Source organism: Rhipicephalus microplus, chromosome 7 (assembly GCF_043290135.1).
Source record: "Rhipicephalus microplus isolate Deutch F79 chromosome 7, USDA_Rmic, whole genome shotgun sequence".
Lineage (NCBI taxonomy): Eukaryota > Metazoa > Arthropoda > Arachnida > Ixodida > Ixodidae > Rhipicephalus > Rhipicephalus microplus.
The window spans coordinates 53,113,752-53,134,933 of record NC_134706.1 but is presented as its reverse complement, the minus strand read 5'-3'; the positions used below and the strand labels follow the sequence as shown (position 1 = coordinate 53,134,933).

The 21,182-nt window shown below is 46.2% G+C and overlaps 1 protein-coding gene across 2 annotated transcripts in view; it reads right to left on the bottom strand.

Moving 5' to 3' along the window:
* Positions 1–13,608, bottom strand: part of LOC119180039 (dermonecrotic toxin SPH) — a 42,701-nt gene extending 29,093 nt beyond the window's left edge. Inside the window, exon 1 of one of the 2 annotated variants that reach the window (XM_037431170.2) lies at positions 13,519–13,608. The gene's annotated coding sequence lies outside the window, so the exon portion shown is untranslated. Of the gene's footprint in view, positions 1–4,053; positions 4,187–13,518 lie in introns of those variants that run through there. The other variant, XM_075869185.1, reaches the window with a different exon arrangement.
* Positions 13,609–21,182: the final 7,574 nt, after the last annotated feature.

Sequence of the window (21,182 nt, the reverse complement as noted above, 5' to 3'; positions counted from 1 at the left end):
GTTCAAGCGCGGAAAGAAACACACTTGTCCCCTCTTCCTTTGTGTTTCTTCGTGCGCTTGACCGACAGTTATACCACGCATATCCAACTAGCCCAACTTTCGGTTCTGTGTCAATAGAACAGTCCGGTAATTACCATTCATGACACCATTCATTGAGTACTCATTATAATCAATTCGTACTATCTGTATGGCCGTACGAGCAATGAATCTTGAGACCGAATGGAAACAAACTGCACAGCGGCAAAATCAATTTGAATAGTTCTCGAAGACTGAATGCAGCACTTTGCTTACATAGTTGTATTTATAACATGATCGTTGATAATTATAGCATTAACACAAAGCGTTGCAACCGTGGTGACCATCCACTATGTTTTCGACGCCGCCCATAGAGACATATGTTCCACGCTGTTGATTGTATGTGTGCACCATTGGTCATATTAATAGCAGCGCAGTTGTGAATTCAACCAACCAGCAATGTACAAGAATCCGGTGTTCCTTGAGTTCCGTACCACGAACACAAATGAACCGGCCCACGCTTGCCTCGTTAGTGAAGTCGTATGCGAAGCCCTATAGAAACCAAAACGAACATATAATTGGCTTAGGCATAAGTAAAACATAAAAGCTAGTAGGACTTAATTTCCCATTGGTCTGTTAGGTTTTCCTTTATTTCATTTTCGTTTTTTATAAGTCTTTCGCCCTTGTTTTGCCAATGTGTTCATTTTTAAAGCACCCATTTCTGAACGTATTCGGCTCTACCGTCCATTTCATGGCCGATCCCCTGTGGTGCGTTGCGCCAGGACTCTAGGGAACAACCAAACAACGAACATGTGCGCCAATTTATCCGGCGATGGAATGCAATAAGTATGACGAACAAGTGCGTTAAGAGGCTTAATGTCACGCAACATCATATAACAACTAGTGACGTGACCAAAGTTTCAGGCAATCACGTATAGCATTAAGTCAAGTGACTAAGTCACGCGACATTATGAAACGACGAGTGACGTGGCTAAAATCGAGTAATATTACGTAACTAGTCATGCGACTACAACATGCGAATCACGTAACCACTACTCAGGTGGCTACGAATCGCATAACAACGTCTTGTGAATCGCATATAACGTCTTGTGACAGCCCTAAAGTAATATACCTTCCAGTTACGTGATACGCTTCAAGCGAAAATACGTGATGGTTTTTCACTGATCAAAATACCGACACATCACGTAACACCTATAGTCGGGTATAACTTTAGAAGACAGGAGAGGCCCCACCCAGATGACCAAAACGCAGCAGCGTATTCGCTCCACGACTAAGGAAACAGTCCCGCTCGAAAAATTGTGACTGCTTCTAAAACGCGTATTCCAGAAAAGCAACGTCTTTCCCACTTCATGTTCGATTGGCAAAGTGGCATAGGAACACACTTCAATGCTGTAATATCTGAATCGAAACACTATTGTTCTCTGATTATCGTTGTCGAGCTCAAAATGCCCATTCGGGCAGTTAGACGCCCCACTATCTTATCACAGCGCTGCCAACGATCAGTCTTTTGCGCGCTGAGCTGGAAACAACGAAGGCAGCATCAAAGTCGGCAGGGTCACTGGCCGTCCGTCTGTTGACGCCATCGGAAGGGCGCGCCAACCGGTAGAGGCTCAAGTGCATCCGCATTTGAAGGGAAAATGCCGCTGCCTTCTAAAGTAGTGCCCGACTATAATCACTGGACTGCTATCACGCGACATCGCGCAACAATGATTGAAAACACGTAACAGTTATGCGTGCGACCGTTCCCAGGATTTGAGAAAATCTCTACGTGGCACCATCTCTCGGCATCAGCAACGGGGTCCTGCGACTGAATGAGAAACAGGCGAAAAGAATTGTTTCTTTTTAAATAAGTTAGTTAGTGAAAAGGACTCCGTGTTGTATTACACCAGAGACTTATTGGAACATTCTCGTGAAGCTTTAGTATCACACTACAAAGCACCTGGCTCCCCAGGACAATTCAACACCGCCCATTGAAAAAACATGGGGCGCCATTGTAAAATATTTAACGCCCTGCGAAGTCATGCGGTTTGTAGTGCGACACTGTTATATTAACAGAACGTTTATATAAGTCTCTGCCCTGTGAGACAAGGAGTCGTTTTCGATAACTCTTTTTTTTCGTCTCACGTAATATTTTTCGCCTATTTTCCAAACAGTTACGGCAGGCCGCTGCTGTCAACGGCGAGAGATGACGCTACGTGCAAATTTCCCCAAATCTTGGTCATGTAAAGATCACCTAAAACTAGTCATGTGACATGTCCCCTCCGGGACTCACGTAACGGACAGTCACGTAATTGAAATCGCATCACACGACAGCTAAACCTACATGGTACGTGTGTACGTGGGTAACCGAGCGAAACCAGCGAAAAATAGGCGAGGGTCACCATACTTAGTACTACTAGCAAAAATTACGGCATATTCACGGGGTGAATGATGATGAATGGGCGAAGCTCCGGAGGGATTCATCGGTAAACTGTGAATCTTCCGTGTAATTCGCCCAGTCGATCATCATGTAAAGACGTGAGAAACGCTGTGTGTGTATATACACAAATCAACTTTTATTTGTTCTTAGACGATGGATGGCTTGCGATGTCCCTTGGCTTGCGATGTCCCTTGCCTCGCGCGCTCGCACATCGGGATTCTGTCTGCGAGCGCGCGCTGCTGCCGCCTTGCGCTCTCTCCGCTGTGCAGCCTTATCCATCCGGCGACTCCGAGCGCGCGCCAACAGCGAACGGATTTTATTACAACGCTCCCCCTAGCGTACGTCGTCGCAATAAATCGAACGATTGCCTTCAACCAATGACACGCGCCATATGTGACATCATTCCTATTTTATAAGCAAAACTGCGATTCGGCCTAGTTGGAATCTATCCATCCTGAAAATGTATGCGCAGGCGAACAAGGACAAAGAAAGGAATACAAACTGGCGCAATCTAACAACTGATTTATTAATCGAAAAACATTGACTCTTTTTAACCCTCGGATTTTATAAGATCTCGCGTCTTTCATCAACTACAAGTACCGCTTTCTAGTTTATAACATCTTGCATCTTTTCATCATCAGCTACAAGTACCACCATCTAGTAAACACTACAAGAACTAAACGAGAGGTGGCTACATACAGGAGACGGTACCGCCATCTAGTGAACACTGCAAGAACTAAACTAGAGGTGGCTACATACAGGGGACGGTACCGCCATCTAGTGAACACTGCAAGAACTAAACTAGAGGTGGCTACATACAGGCTACAGGGGACGCACAGCCCACGCCCTAAGGAGCTTCGCCCCTAAAACTTGGCGTTTCTATCAAAAGCTTCGCTTCACTGGCAAAAACAGCAAAAACTAGGTAGCGTTGTGTGTTCGCTACGTTCCAGCCTCGCGCAAGCACTGCGAGCAGCGCTTTCTGTTTTAAGAGTCTTATTTCAATTACACACTTATACGCGAAGCATGTCATAACTCACGGAAATCTGTGGCAGCGTCGTACGCGAAGAGCCCGCAGCCGGCTCTCGTGATAAATTGCGGCACCTCGAAGGTGCGAAAGTGGCAGGCATATACGTGGGCACCATTTTCCAGTAATCTGTGCTCTCGCGATCGTGAGCTTGTAGGCGATCAGCCGATTCTGATACGGTGGTGTGATTTAGAGGGACAGATTGCTGTTATCTTATTCACGTGTTTTCGCGTTTACACACACACACACACACACACACACACACACACACACACAGATATATATATATATATATATATATATATATATATATATATATATATATATATATATATATATATATATATATATATATATATATATATATATATATATATATATATATATATATTCATGAGTTGTTATAAGACCACCCACACAAATGCACCGACTCACATGCACGAACATACAAAAAATGTGCTCTATCGAGAAAGATGAATAATAGAAGAGAAAAAAATGTAAATATACATAGCTAATCCCGATGGACACAGTAAGTACGCTCATTTCGTTCTATGGATGAAATAAATGTACTTACTTATTATGGGGCTTGACAACGGATGAAGGTAATCTGAGGGTGTTGCTGATAAAGGGTTTGGTCTCCTATGAAAACGCTGACACAAATGAACTGCCTTTGAGAAGAGTGTACCTTTTCCCTATTCGTCTTACTGCAACCGAAGACGGATTCGTCATTATATATATGGTACCTTCAGATATCAATGTGCCGCTTCTTATCTCGAGGTTCCTTCCTGCCCTGATGTTGTTTTTCTTTGCGCAAGTTTCATTCACAATGGCCGTGCGATCTTTTATCGGGGTATTTTCTCATTTTACGTCCTTGGAACATTTCATTGTTCCCTGGACACGATCGCGTAGCCTCCGTCGTTTGCTTGTTGCTAATGATGCCTTGCGCTTCTAAGCAAGAAGGTGAAGGTATGATTTTCGACATGGAGGAAGAAAAAAAGTTAGGAGGGAGCATGGCACAATGCGACGCAAGAAAATAAAAAAATCGCAACATATCCACGGAGTGAATGTTGACGAGTGGGACACAGCGCTGGAGGGTTTCATCGCTAAACCGTGAACCATCCGCAAATATCGCCCATTACATCATCAAAGACGTGACAAACACCATATTTATTTATACAAGAAATTTTGCTATTCGTAAGTGGTAGCTATGCGTCGCTTCCGTGCCCCCTTCTTTATAACGGCTTTATGGTCGGCGAAGTGGTGAATCGCTGATGGGGCAAATTGGGATGTTTGCAAGGATGAAGTAGTGGGCAGTTTGCAAAGGTGGAACTATAGGTGGTCACGTACATACAAGCATAGCTCGGCATACTCACTCATGAGTAGTCACTCCCACTCACCCATACTCATTTGAACGTGGTGAGTGTGAGTGTTAGTGAATACTGATGAGTGTAAGATTGAGTATGACCGTCAGTGAGTGCTTTCAGTGTGGGTAGTCCTGAGTATGAACGTGAGTGACGGCCTGTGAGTGTGAGATGGCGAGAGTATGAACGTGAGTGAGTACTCATGAGTGTGAGTAGGAGTGAGTATGAACGTGAGTGAGTACCCATGAGTGTGAGTAGGAGTGAGTATGAACGTGAGTGAGTATTGTGAGTGTGAGTATGAGTATGAACGTGGGTGAGTACTTTGAGTGTGAGTGTGAACGTGAGTGAGTACTCATCAGTGTGAGTATCCGTGAGTTTGAACGTGAGTGAGTACTCATCAGTGTGAGTACCCGTGAGTTTGAACGTGAGTGAGTGCTCAACAGTGTGAGTATCCGTGAGTATGAACGTGAGTGAGTATTCATGAGTGTGAGTGGGAGTGAGGGAGAGTTCATGGGCGTGATTCGGCGCGAGTATGAACGGGAGTGCTGATGTGTGTTAGTAGGTGTGAGCGTCTATGAGTGTGAACGGGCGTGAGTGCGGAGGTGAGTGAGGGCCTATGATCTTGAGCAGGCGTGAGTGTGAAGGTGAGTGAGTAACTTTGAGTCTTAATTGAGGTGCGCGCGAAATTGAAGTACAAAAGGGAGACACCTGGACACGACACGCTGTGACCAGGTGTCTTCCTTTCGTACTTCGATTTCTCGCGCACCTCAGTTAAAATGAATTACCAACTCGCCAAGCAGTCCGTGCTTCTCTAAGAGTGTGAGTAGTCGTGAGTATGAACGTGAGTCATGAACAATGAGTGTGAGTAGGCGTGAGTATGAACGTGAGTGAGTACCCATCAGTGTGAGTAGTCATGAGTATGAACGTGAGTGACGGTCTATGAGTGTGAGCTGGCGTGAGTATGAGCGTGAGTGAGTACTCACGAATGTCAGTAGTCGTCAGTATGCAATGAGTGAGTACTCATCAGTGTGAGTTGTCATGAGTATGAACGCGAGGGCCTAGAGTGTGAGTTGGCGTGTGCTTCAACATGAGTGAGTACTCATGAATGCGAGTAGAAGTGAGTATGAACGTGAATGAGTACTCGTGAGTGTGAGTGTAAGTAAATATGAACGTGAGTGAGTACTCATGAGTGTGAGAAGCAGTAAGTATGAACGTGAGTGAGTATTCTGAGTGTGAGTAAGAGTGAGTATGAACGTGGGTGAGTACTTTGAGTGTGACAAGAAGGGAGTATGAACATCAGTAAGTACTCATAAGTTTGATTAGGAGAGAGAATGAACGTGAGTGAGTACTCTTGAGTTTGAGTATGAGTGAGTATGAACGTGAGTGAGTACTCATGAGTGTGAGTAGGAGTGAGTATGAACGTGAGTGAGTACTCTTGAGTTTGATTATGAGTATGAACGCGAGTGAGTACTCTTGAGTTTGATTATGAGTATGAACGCGAGTGAGTACTCTTGAGTTTGATTATGAGTATGAACGCGAGTGAGTACTCATGAGTGTGAGTAGGAGTGACTATTAACGTGAGTGAGTACTCTGAGTGTGAGAAGGAGGGAGTATAAACGGGAGTGAGTACTCATGAGTTTGAGTAGGAGTGAGTATGAACGTGAGTGAATACTCTGAGTGTGAGTATTCACACTCAGAGTTTGAACGTGCGTGAGTGAGTACCTATGAATTTGAGTAGGAGTGAATATGAGCGTGAGTGACTACTCATGAGTGTGAGTATGAGTGAGTATGAACGTGAGTGAGTACTCTGAGTGTGAGTAAGAGTGAGTATGAACGTCAGTGATTACTCATGAGTGATTAGCAGTGAATATGAACGTGAGTGAGTACTCTGAGTGTGAGTAGGAGTGAGTATGGACGTGAGTGAGTACTCATGAGTGTGAGAAGGAGTGAGTATGAACGTGAGTGAGTACTTTGAGTGTTAGTATAAGTGAGTATGAACGTGAGTGAATACTCTTAGTGTAAGCAAGAGTAATTATGAACGTTAGTGAGTAGGAGTGAGTGTGAGGAGACGAGAGTGTGAGTAGGCGTAAGTATGAACGTGAGTGAGGGTCTATGAATGCGAGTAGATGTTAGTATGAACGTGAGTGAGTGCGAAGGCTGAATAAGTTGTGGTGAGTGAGTGTGAGTGAGTAGTCCCTCAAAGTGCTGACCTGTGCACACAAGGGATGGACAGACCAACGCCTTTAGGAGCTTTGCTTCTAAAAAACACTGTACATCAGTCACGTACCCGCTAAGCGCACTTCCCCCATTTCCCCGATTGGGAAATCACTCCAGTGCTTTTTTTTATTTTGTGATTATGCTCGATTACTTCAGTTTCAAGACTCCTTCATAGCCGGTCCTAGTGCAGACTATAGCTTCTTAGCTCTTAACATAGGATGTGTGATTTATTTCTGAATATGTTATTCGTCTGTGGTTATTTTCCTGCTTCTGCAACGACATCCACCTTTTCATTCGTGCTAGTCGTCTCGTCAGAGCACTGCATTGTCTCCCCCGCGGGACCGGTTTGGGAGCACATGGGGAAAGGGTTGAGTGGGTAGGAGCGGGTCACCAAGCGCTCCGGTATTTGACTAACCTGCGCAGCAAGGATCCATGGCTGCACCGCACGTCGTCGCTTGGGTGGTCATTTCAGCACCAGGGCGAAGGTATGATGACACAGGTGGGGAAACAGACTGCACGTTGACTCGCGACTTACTTCGTCTTGGCTAAACACATCGCTGCACGTACATCCAACGGAATATCGCCTCATGATCATTCTAAGGTAGCGATAACCTCGATAGATAACAAACACAACATGTAATAAAGCGAACATGTGAGCCGTTCGAAAGGAAATTTACAAAAAAAAAAGAACATAAGCAAGTGCGGTTAGCATGATACGTGGCCCTAGTGGATGGGAAGGAGTGTGGGAGGCTAATACGCTTCCCCCTTCAGAATTGTTTAACGGATAACTTAATTTTTTTTCGAAGAAGCAGCACAGAGGACACAAAACAACATGTGCTGTACAGCCAAATAGCCCATGTGTGCACGTTAAGTAGGTTTTATCTTAGCCTGTCTATACACGCACATGCGTACAAAAGCTGGTGGGATAATGCATGAAGTAAGATAGTATGATCTCTCCCTCATCCCCTGAAAACGCTTTCTGAGTAGGCAACTGGGAGGGCAAGGCGTCCAAATGCTTGTCCTCGAGATAAAATTTTTTTACCAGCAAGCTCATTCAGCGGTTGTGTTTACGTTCACACCTTTACGCGGCGGGCTGTCGTAATAAGCAGCAATTATAAACTTTGATGCGCAAACAAACATTCAGAAATGCCGTCAGGACTTACAATGAAGCATGTGCTCGCTCGACGCAAGTAGTGCCGCATTACATTATTTTCGGTGTGGTGTGCATGAGGCTAAACGTAACGATTTGACCTTTGACATTGCCTTCTGCATGCAGGGCGAAGACCTCTTCGATGTTTATTTATTTATTTGTTTGACAATACATGATTGGCGTGGTGCAGGAGACGATAGGCGGCATTATCAGTCGTCTGAATAAGCCTCCAGCACCACACCGTACATTCTTCACACAGAGCGACTGCATTGACAAAAAAAAAGAAGTAAAAGAAGCATGAGAACACAATCACATTGCGTTCCGATGCTCAACTCAGTCTTATGCTTTCTGCTGTCACTTTGTGCCGGCAAACTTCGGTATCTCGCCTTCCCACCTTTCTCTCTCTCTCCCTCTGATGCGTTTACCTTCTTTTAGAGTCCAGTCAGTATACCCTCAATGACCAGCGCTTATCCTGCCTACGCGTTACGTGCCTAGTCCGTGTCCATTTCTTCTTGATTTCTACTATGCTGTCTTGATCCCGGTTTGTTGCCTGACCCACTCTGCTGTCTGCTGTCTTCATTTCTGTCTCTCTAGGTTACACCAATCATTTTTCTTTCTATCGCACGCAGTACTATATATATATATATATATATATATATATATATATATATATATATATATATATATATATATATATATATATATATATATATATATATATATATATATATATATATATATATATATATATATATATATGTGATATTACTGTGTGCGATAGAAAGAATATGTCCAGAAGCCACTGACACAGGTCACAAGAAGCGACATAGCGGCCCACAGAGCGATAGAGCCCAGGCCAGAAGAAGCGGCACTTTACGCGGTCATGTGTCCAGCAGTAGGAGCGTCATGGAATTCCTGAAGCACGGTCAGCCGCAGGTGCTTAGGAACAACTAGTAAGAGCTCAGGACCGTAACACTGAATGTTGCGGTGGTAGAAAATACCGTCACGCAATGCGAACATCCGGAGAGAGGGGTCGGTGGACGCGTAGCTTAGGCGGCCCATAAGATTTTGAAGAACAGTGTCTCGTCATTGCTCGCTGCATATATGGAGAAAGTCGGATCTGGAAGGAGTACAGACGTCCATGTCACTATGAGTATCGTCCGGTTGATCCACAGGAGGGCCAGAAAGGCAGTCAGCATCGTTGTAAATGTGTCCAGATTTATGCACTATTGTGAAGTCATACTCTTGTAGACGCAATGCCAACGCGCAAGTCGTCCAGTTGGGTCCTTCAAAGAGGAGAGCCAACAGAGGGCGTGGTGATCAGTGATGATGCTGAAAGGACGACCAAACAAATACGGCTGAAATTTTTCGACAGCCCAAAACGAGTGCAACGCATTCTCGCTCAGTTATCGAGTAATTGCGTTCGGGCGTGGAGAGAAGGCGACTCGCATAGGCGATGGCACGGTCGTGGTCCTGCTGATGCTGAGTGAGAACAGCGCCGATACCATGACCACTCGCGTCAGTGGGCGCGGTAGGGTCGAAGTGCGAGAGAATCGGTGAACTTGTAAACCACTGAATAAGGGTATAAAACGCTCGCTCTTGATGCGGTCCCCAGTAGAAAGAGGTATCCTTCTTAACAGGGTCGGTCAGAGGACGAGCGATGTCGGCAAATTTCTTTACAAAGCGACAGAAGTACTGATATGTGGGGTTTAACGTCCCAAAACCACCATATGATTAAGAGAGACGCCGTAGTAGAGGGCTCCGGAAATTTTGACCTTCTGGGGTTCTTTAACGTGCACCCAAATCTGAGCACACGGGCCTACAACATTTCCGCCTCCATCGGAAATGCAGCCGCCGCAGCCGGGATATGAACCCGCGACTTGCGGGTCAGCAGCCGAGTACCTTAATCACTAGACCACCGCGGCGGGGTGACAGAAGTACGAGCATAAACCCATAAAACTGCGGACATCTCTCGTCAATGAAGGGATAGAAAAATTTCGCACGGCGTGAACTCTTTCTGGATCAAGTTGGATTCCTCGCAAATATCCTATAAAACGATGTTAGATGGCAGTTCTTAAAGTGCTTGCTAGACGGACGGACGGATGGACAGACAAACAAGCAGTTGAGCGGATGGACGGACGCGTGGATGAACGAACGGACAGACGCACGGATGCGTGGGTGGATGCATGGATGGTCGCACGCTTTCAAGCGCGATGGAGCTTGTTAAATATTTGGCTATGGCGCTCGCATTTTATTGGAATGAAAATGAAGGAACACCCGGAAACTTGTACATTTAGGTGCACGCCAGTAAACCCCCCAGCCTATAACCATTTGTATCCCAGCGCGTCGATATATGTGGACAAAAAAAAATACATATCACTTTAGTGGGATCAGGCTAGCCAAAAATAGATTTCAAATGTAGGCATCACTTTAGCAGTTCATAACATTTATATGTTGTTGTGAACTGTGGTTATATGTGTCCACTCCTGGTGAAGGAACAGCCACACGTGTGCACCGAATAGCGCTCTTGTCAAGTCACCCGTAGACGTATGTACCTACTTTTTTTCAAGAGTTCACCCTTAATTCGTTACAGCTTTTTAAAATTATTTGGGTTTATTCGAGAACAGGAAGGTTTCGTTTTTCTTTTGTGTGAGTTTTGTTGCGCTGTGAACGGCCAAAATTTTGTAAGTTTAGTTTTCGCTGTGGAGTCCACGTTTGTGGACGCTGCAGCGGCGCCGCAGCGGGGAGTCCCCAAACGCAGCGCTGGTATATCACCGTGACGTTTGCCAGGCAGCGGTCGTGGCTATAGAAAGGTAGCATATACAATAACTCTTGTCGTGGCCAGGTATACCACCCGGCATGCCCTGCAAGAGGCTGATAGTACGTTGAATGGTATAGGATCTGCCTCGTTGCCATGTGGCTCTACACAAAGCATCATATTTAATATAACTAAATATGCCTTTTGAAAGTCACGTTTATAATTTTTTTTTGCTTTATTCGAGGCGTCACTTTAGTGACGAAGACGTACATGCCACAGTTTTTATCTGACTAGCAAAAGCGAGTGTTCAGATTCGGAGAGCACACGTTGAAGCAGATCTATTAACAAGCCAAGGCCTTTTTAACAGTGCTACTGCTGACAGGGCCGTACCTAGAAATTTTTTTCGGCCTCCAGTATTTTGGCGAGGGCACCCATTAAAATGGTCACTTTTTGCTCTCCAGGCAACGGTGAAAAAATTACGGGTTCGGGGGCGCACGGGTCCAGTGTGCCAACCCCTGCCTAGGCCCCTGACTGCTGATTATGAAAACATTCAGTTTGAAGGTAATTAATTTCCCCCTCCTCGACTAGATTCTACACTAGCCAAGGAGGGAAGATGTTTGAGGTTCGGAATGTGTCCCCTCGATGACTCGGGTGCACGGTGGCAGCGCGAAGGAAGAGCCGTAGTCCGGTGAAGAGACGCTTTGTTGCAGCCTCAGGCTACTGCCCGAGTCCAAGCCCGAACCTCCGCTCTTTCATTTCAGATTCAAAGATCCTCTTTTGAACCGTCGGTTGAACAAAGGGTATACACACAAGCCAATCAGACGTGTGGCCTCGCATTGCCACAATCAATTGCAGAAACACTTTTATAATAGACACTGCATTGGTAAAAACCACGTTACCAAATACAACACGCAAATGGGATAGGTTCTCCGCGTGTGACACTATCTCCCATGCCAGGCCGGGCTGCCTCTGTCGGCCGACTTCCGTCGGCGGCCGTTCTCACGCTCGAGCTTGTCAGCTCTCTCATTAAATGTTGCTTCGTAGAAGCCTCCTTAAGAACGGCGAGTACACCTTTGGGCTCTGTGCGCTTACCAGGTGAGCATGCGACAGCGAGGCGCCCCGACATCCTAACAACACCAGGTAATGAGGTACAGCGGGGGAGGTTATGCTCGTCTCCCAGCCGCCACTCTGTCTCGGTCAGCCAAGTGGTCGCGTCCCCGCGTCATTCTCAATGGTACGCGTGCATGCCAACAATGGCGTAAACTCAGATAGTTGCGCCTGAGCTGCCTCTTGCCGGACGCTCTTCCGAGTAAGGCGTCCCCTTCTAGTCCCAAACGGGGGCGACCATGACTGCTCCGCTCGTGAACCGTGCGAACGAAGAAGTCTCCTTTCTTTCCCGTGCTTGGGTCTTCCGCGTTCGCCTTCACGGAACCGATCAGCTTCGTTTGTTGCCGGGACGGGAGCTGGCTACGCGCTCTACATCAGCCGCATTAATTGCGCTGGTAATTGGTTCCTCATACTAACTGAGGTAATCATGAACGCATTGGCGATGATGGTGAACGACGATCGACGACGATGAAAATGAGGTCAAACACGTTGAAGAAGAGGTGTGGGCATGTAAATGGGCCTGGAATGACGATGATGATGGTGATGATGAAAGTGTTTAACGTGAAGTTTGAAGCATTGATGATGGCAGCGATCATCAGCGATGATGATGAAAGTGTTGAATCAGATACGTAAGCAAGTGGCCACGTCAACAATTTATGATGACGGTAATTCTGTTGATGAACGCGTTGAACAGATGCTGAAGGCGTCGGTTATGATAATTGTGAATCATGATAATGATTCATGCGTTGAAACACAGTTTTTAGCAGGCAAATTTCCCATTTACAATGAAGAAGAATGGTGATATAGTGTAAAATGTGCCAGTGCGAAGGGGCAACAACAACAACAACAGGTGTTTCCAGCGTTCCACAAATGGGAACACTAGATTTTTGGGGAACTGAAGCTAAATTTTGCATGTTTTGGTTTTGTTCCCGCTTTCGTATGCTATTCCTATCACATATACGAAAAAAAAAAGTTTGCGTGTGCAACTTCAGTGGCTGTGGGAACAAAGGGTTGAAAATAAAAGCGGAGTTCTGCGGTATGGCCGGCCTAATGTTATACCTTGGCTTTCGCGCTTGAATACAAATTGTGGGCTTTCAAAGGTGGCGTTTCAACCAAGCGTTGAATGAATGAATGAAACCTTTTATTCAGAAAAAAAAAGAGACTGCTCTGGGCCGCAGTTTGAGAATATGGGAGGAAGGGATTACTAGGTACACTGCGTCAGCATATTAAGATTACATCAGTTCGCTTTCATCCGTTGTAGTAGACGTTCCAAAAGTCACAATCGCCCGAGTTGGTCCACCTCCCTTAGACCACTCGAAGCAGGCCCGATCGCCAGGCGCAACAAAACCACCAGACAACTCTTCGAAAAAAGGCACTGCTTCCGCAAACCTGAGAACGCAGTCGAGATCTACACTGACGCAACCAATAGTTGAAAGAGTGACATACCTGCGCAGGCATGAATGGGCACCGCAAGCATTTGCTTCGGACAGACTTAGCTGGAAGTGAGAGACTTTATGAATCCTTACATCGCTATCGCGTGATCACAGTGAATCTGATAAAAAAAAAAGTGCACGAAATAGAGGAAGCAACAGATTTTATCATCCGTAGCCGCGCTTTTCTTTGCTGGCAGCTGCAGAATTAAAGGTATATCAATGTGCAGGTCCATACCGATATTGTCGTGAGATACCTTTCTCCCTTAGCCTATCTATACTGGCCAGCCGTACATTGTTTGGAACAATACAAGGAAGATGTGACGACTCGTGATCAAATAGAGCGGCCGTTTATCACCGAAGTAATATGAAAGAGCTTGTTTCACTAGCGTGGTTTGTGGGGGATAAACAAAAGAATGGCCCGCCGTAACGATGGAGATAATGACTGTCGATATCGCTTCGAAATTGCATTCTCCGAGAGATACGCCTATTTCATTACAGTGCTTTCAGAAGCTATAGTGTGCAGAGCTCGATGGTCATATTGCACGATATCAACATTATGTGATACTGAAGCCGCTCGTGAGTGGCGATTGCAGTTTTAAGCTGAACAGCTCGTTTGCTATTGCGAAACTGACTTGCTGAAACAATAGAGATAATTAGCCAAGTGTTGCACTCTTGAAACACAAGAAGGCCAAAACGCGGCTGTGCTAATCTAAGACAAACAAGCTGCGGTGAGCAAGCGCACATTCTTTGCAGTGGAGCTGGTATAGTAAGGTCACTTATAGTTCTGGAAGATGGCCGAGTAGTTCCGGGAGACCGGATCGGGTTTCTCATAGCCGGAGCTTGAGCACGCTCGGCTGCCGCTCTCCACGGTGGTCTAGTGGCTGAAGTGCCGGTCTGTTGACCCGCAGGACGCGGGGTCGAGTCCCGGCCACGGTGGCTGCATTCCTTAGGGAGGCGAGGTTTCTGAGGACCGTGTGCTTACATTTAGGTGCACGTTAAACAACCCCAGCTGGTCAATATTTCCGGAACCCTTCCCTATACGGTGTCTCTCATAATCAGATTATCGTTTTGGGTCATCACCCCCTCCGCTTTTCATTCAAAAGCTATTATTAGCGTCGCATATCTATACCAATAATATATTACGTACATGAAAGGAACAAAGCTTTTCAATATAGTTTGTTTTGTCGCCGTTAATTTGTTTGCGTGTTTTCCGTATAGGGCACATACGCTTACTGCGTGGCTCACCATCAAAAGTGTTGTGGCTCGGGCGAGTTGGTTATCCATGAACTTAGCTTCTATTAGCGCGGCACATATGAAAAGGAAAGAGGAAAGAATACAGAACAGCGGGCAAGCAAGCAAGCTACCTGTCTTGACGTCTCTGTATTCTTTCCTCTTTCCTTTTCATATGTGCCGCGCTAATAGAAGCTAAGCTCACCATCAAGTATGTTCCAACAAGCTGTAAGAAGAAGTGTAGGAAATGCTTCATTATTTTCAATAAATGTTGTTCGATAATGACAAATGGTATCCTCTTGTTTCGAATTCTGGCTCCTGCCAGACACAAAACACGCGTTGTGCACGTTCTGTATGCAGCACACTGGGGAAACAACTGTACTAAAAATGGCCCTTTACTTGTGGGTGGTCATTTGTGCAAAATGTAATCGATAAGAGAAGGGTTAATAAAACTATATTTCACAACAAATGCCTTTGAACAAGCGCGAATGTCATGTAGTCTGACTTCGTAAGTTAATTGCGTTTCTGGACTTCGAGTACCCCTGACAGTGAATTTTTAGATGCGAAGCACATTTTTCTCGGGGTTGTGTCCGTCCTTCCCCGACGCTCCCGCTCCCCCACTGCGCATGCGCGTCCCCTCCCCCTATCCTCTCCTACGCACTCTCTCTCTCTCGAGTCGGCGGCGAAGGCAACGTTTCCGCGAGACAGAGCGCCTGTGCTTTGTTCGTAGCCGTCGATTATCGGCCTTGCGACTTTCCACGTTTCCATGAGGTAGAGCGCGTCTGCTTTGGTTAGCATGCAATCACGCTCGATGTCTTTGGCATGGGCGTTGAGGGACCGCCTGTTTAGCAGTCACAGGCAGCGCTGGTCACCGACAGCGTTTACGGCAAAGGCCATCGGCATCAAGCGATGCTCACCGGCAGCGTTAGTCAGGTAGATGTGTACTGAATGTTGGCGCAGCTACCTAAGGCGACGTAGATGAGCTTCTGTGGGTGCCGCTAACCGTCAACCCGCTGCTTCGCATCTACACATGGTTCTATTTAGCGGGAGATAGTGTAATTTTTAAAACAAAAGTGTTTTATGCCGGGGTTCACCATGGCTTCACTGACGTACTTCCGTGACGGAAATAACGTGGAAAAATATATGCTAAGAGATTGCAAAGAAAAAAATCCGAAGGCAAACATCTGTCACGCAGAATCGAACCAGGAACTTCTCGATTCTCAGTGCGCGGGGCTAACCACTACGCCACGAAGCATACTTCACTGCAAACGCAAAAATAAAAATAAAAATCTCTAAAACTTAGTAGTACGGTGGACCCCCTCCTAAAAAAAGTGGTATTCCCAGGGACCACTCGATAAGGTTTCTGGAGCATTTTTCGGCTCTCGTCCGGTATGACGAAGCGTTCTTTATCTGTGCAGCACATGCATATTCGAGCACAGTTCATGCCCATTTAATGCATACTTTACGAACTTAAATCCAGTGGTATAGCCAGGGTCGCAAGTGGCACATCAGTGAATACAATTCGTCGACGTGCCGGTCAGGCCTCTGGCTTCATCCATAGATTTAGGCGTGTCAAATTTAGATTGCGTGTGCATTTACGGATCCAAACACTACCCACAATGCATCCCGTTAATTGTACAAATTCACGCTTGTGAAATGACGCAAAGAAGATTTACCTTCAATGTTAATCACAATTGTACAAATATATTTGAATAAAATGCCCACGCGCTTGAGGGTTGTCACAAATGTTTCAGCAAAACCAGGAACGGCAATTTTCAGTACTAGTTGTACAATCTGGCTCAAATAGAATAATGTGAGAAATGCAACACTTGGCAGCGACCGCGTCGCTTCACTGCGTACTATTCGCTGATATGAATGGCGAGACACGAGAAAAACACATGATCGTCGCAATTGTAGCGAGTGTCGCGACTTTCTTGCCTCTTTCTTTTTTTTTTGTCTCTTTGAAAGCCTTGCTCTGTTCGCATCGTATGATGGCAGTTACTACCAATTATTAGTGTGCACAACAAGGCGAGACGAGAACAAGACAGTTATAAGTATATGCTCCTACGCGGTTCTAATTTATTTTAACAGTGCGGCTGCTCTAGTTGGGTGTGTAAAGTGGGCAACCCTGCCACCATAGTATCATCATCGTGAACAGGAGTGTGCCACGGAATTCGGATAGAGTGTAATAGAATAATGGAGTGCTCAGAATGAGCTCCGAAAAGGGTAGTCCAAATATGGAGGAGACGCTTGTCGCGCTGTGATAGACAGTCTGCAGTGTGTCGTCATTTAAGAGCTGCACTTGGCCCCACCAAAGCGGTGCAGGGGTGGGATTCCCGCTCCCCACATCAAAAGGACCGGGTTCGAATTGCAGCTGGTAATGGTGTGTTTTTATTTTTAGTGTTACTTTTTACAGCTGCATATTATTTTCCTTTGTTTCATAAACTAGCCACAGCTGTTACGTATTGCAACAAAAAGTGTGATGAGAGAGAGAAAGAGAGGAGTAAACGTTTATTTTTGAAACAGTGCCCAGAGCAATGCCCGGTGTCCCCCTTAGGTGGGAGGGCTCCTGAGTATACAGGAACCCTCTGGCTACTACTGCCCCTCTTGGTCCTGGCGACTAGTTGTTGGTCTTACATGAAATGTGAAATTGAAGAAATTTGATAGCGTAATTGTGGGCAGTGCCTGCGCATGGCATTATATAAAAACATGAAGTATTAATTTGTTTCAGAGATTTTCGTAAAAACGAGACTCGAAATGAGAGATCAGATTCAGCATTACGTTTTGTTGCAATATATAGCAGCTGAAGCTAGATGTTCAAGAAAACGAAAAATTAATACAACTACAATATTAAAAGTAAAACATACCGTCTGCCGCCGGGACTCGAACCCGGGCATTTTCACTGAGAAGCGGGAAATCTACCGCTGCACCTCTTTGGCGGAGCCGCGCGATTCTCTTAAAACGACAACACGTTGCGGACCACCGATCGAAGCTACACAAACAGCATGAGCCTGTTTAGGCTTCACTTTTTGTACATTGGTACTGCGGCCGTTCCGACCACAACCCTGCTCTGGTGCACTCTAATTTAGTCAAACCCACCAGAAATAGCGAGAAAGAAGTAGAAAAAAGAAAAAAAAAGACTTCGGCACAAGGCGGCATTCGCACCCATGTAGTTTTCTAACATTAACTAGAGGGGACTCTGGCGTTGCGATTGTTCAGCGACCATGGGAATGATGGGTAGTACATGAATTTGCCTAGTCTACGTGCTTGCGGGCTTCGATCGCAGTTGTGGCTTCGCTTATTGCAGTGTTTCTGTTTTATTTAGAATAAAAGAAACTGTGTTTCACTTGTGAAAGTTGGGACGATAAATCTTACATATCGATCAACCTCCCACTCCATTCAAGCCACTTCATTCCACGTCATTCAAGCCCAGCCACTTCACTGAAATCCAGCTTCATTAAACTAGTTGAAATAGCTAGCGAAGCGAAGGTTTCTTAGAAAGCCAACAGATTCACTGTTCGATCAGTGTCCGCAAAGCGCAGCTCGTCGAATCCTGTAAGTAAACAGAAAGATATATAACAGAGCTGTCTCTTGCGTCCACGGCACTTAACAACAGCGCCGCGAAGAAATATCCAGTTGAGGTATAGGGGCAAAGACACCGCCCAGAAACCGAAAAAAAGGCCACCACGATGTCGCTACGAACCACATCGCTTACTTTCACAAATCTGCATACTCACCAGCGCGAAAGCAAAGAGGCCAAAAACATACTCGGTGATAAGTTGCTTACAACCCATACCATTACATGGTTCCCAGCTCATATGGGAAACATGGACGGAGGGATCATAAATCTCAATGAGTTGGCCCACTCCAGGGCGCGAGGGTTAGCTGTCCGCGGCCATGGAGGACCTTTGGGTCGAACTGGAGATTTCGTAAACAGGGATCCGCCAACTACATATAATGAAATAACCCAACATTTCGCTATGGATAGGAGAATCTTTCCACCTCCACATGCGAAGCTAAATAGAGCGCAGGCGCTTACATTGCGATTACTTCAAACAGAAACGTACCCTAACCCTGCCTTTCTTCACAAGCTTTATCCTGATGTTTATTTAACCAACTCGTGTACAAAATGTGGCGGTTTAGCCACCTTACACCACATGCTCTGGGAGTGCCCTTCGGTACGTGGCACCGATACAGCATCGTCCAGAAAGTGGGACTCCGCTCTCCGGAGTCCAGACATAACATCGCAACTTTGGGCTGTCCAGAGGGCCCACGATGCGGCGCTAGGGCTCGGCCTTACTGTCCCATCGTGGGAGCGGCCCGCCGTGTGCTAGGGCGCACGCCTTCGGACTTGTCAATAAAGTTTTTCCAAACCAAACCAAACCAGCGCGAAACACGTATCACTCGAGTACTACCCCAAATTGTCACAACCTCTTGGCCGGCAGAGCAGGAAACTTCAAAGACGTCAAAAAGTTTATCGTATATCATGTACTGAGAATCTGACTTTGGTTGAAGGTAAAAGCCTGGAAACAGTGCGCCGACCAAAGATATATATATATATATATATATATATATATATATATATATATATATATATATATATTTATGTGTGTGTGTGTGTGTGTGTGTGTGTGTGTGTGTGTGTGTGTGTGTGTGCATATATATATGCATATATGAAAACACAATAAAGAAAATCTAGAAGCGAACACTCCGGCGCGCGGAATCGAACGTGGGACCTCGGCGTGGTGAAAGCGAGCCGTTAAACACTGAGCCACCCCGGAGAACATTCTTCACCGTTCAAATGCCAAGATACTTATATCTACCACTTACCGCTTCTCACGAGTATCTCGGGGTGGGGGGGGAATTGTGTTTTCAGCATTGCCAGCAATATGGCGCATAGAGCGCACGTCACCACATCCCGTGGCGGCGCCTACTCTTATCTCCTCCTACGTGTACTTCGCCCGGCGAGATGAGGGCGCGTGAGGAAGCGATGCTCCCTCACGTGAAGCCTCACGTAAAGCCTCGGGCTTTACCTGGAACGATTCTGCTGTAGTTACCTGGTGCACAAAGGTCACTGCAATCATTGCAGTCTCCATTTGCGAAAAGCGCGTGCTTTTCAGACACAGCAAAGTAATAAATGAGACGCTTATTCGCGTGCACCCGTACCTGTGAATACGTTTTGTGCACGAGGAACGCGGGGCATGTTTTGATCTGCTTTCGATTCTGCACGTGACCTTTCAATTCGTTGCAATCGCGTTCATTGGTTCGCCTTTCCGACAAAGCTGTGACTTTTCTCACAATGTCTCACAGATGGCGCGCACGCGCACGCACGCACACACACACACACACACACACACACACACACACACACACACACACACGCACGCACGCACGCACACACACACACACACACACACACACACACACACACACACACACACAAAGTTGTTTCGGCTCCCACAATTAAGGAGTCTGACTTAACGCTGTCTTGATTCGGGGATCGTGTCGCGTTGATAACACCAGTAGCACCTATTCTAAAGGGGTAGTTTTTTTGCTGCAATATTTTGCTGAGACTCCTTTAGGCATAAGAGGGCACATCACTTGCTGCAGTGGGTATAGCGGATAGCTAATTACAGTCCGTTTATTACCATCCAAGTTTCACTTTGGAATTATCAGAGAACAACTGGCCGACGAGTGCCACTAACGACATCTAGCTTTCGAAACGGCTCACGGAACTGGGACGCACTTCCGCGCTGTCTGCGTCGTCCGCTGGCATTGTTTCGTTTGCCGCATCTGCTGCGCCGCCATTGCATTTTTATCTTGTGGCAACGAATCGCTTGAGGCTTCCACACTTTCCCCTCACAGGCCGCGGGCATGGATTCACGAGCAGCTGCCGAAATAACCCACTGGCATTACGATAGTTATAGCGCGAGAACAAAACGATGACACAGAGACAATAAGGACGCGAAGGACACGAGCGCTACCTTCGTGTCCTTCTTGTCTCTTTGTCGTAGTTTTGTTCTCGCGCTGTAACTATCGTCATGCCATACCAACTAACGCAAGCTGCCACAACCCACTGGCGCAAGCGCAGCGAAATCGCAATGTTGACTAAGACGTCATAGCTGTGAACATTGGCTGCGCCAGCTCGGAGCTTCACCGCAGTGGTGAAGTCTCTGCAGTTGGGCTGGAGTCGCCTTCAGGTTGCTTTAGACGATGTCAGTGCCGCGAGGTGCGGTGTGCACAGGATCACACACGCGAACTTGCATATATCATGAGAATAAAGAAGTTGCAGGTTACCAGCTGATCTAGCCTTGCGAGATATGCAGGCTACTTTGCCACTCGGTTTCCTGCTTTCAGATTATGTTGAACTAATGCCCCTTTTAAAGCGAAGCACGGGCAGGCTAGCAAGAAGTTTCGCGCAGCGAGACACAACATGACACGTGCTGC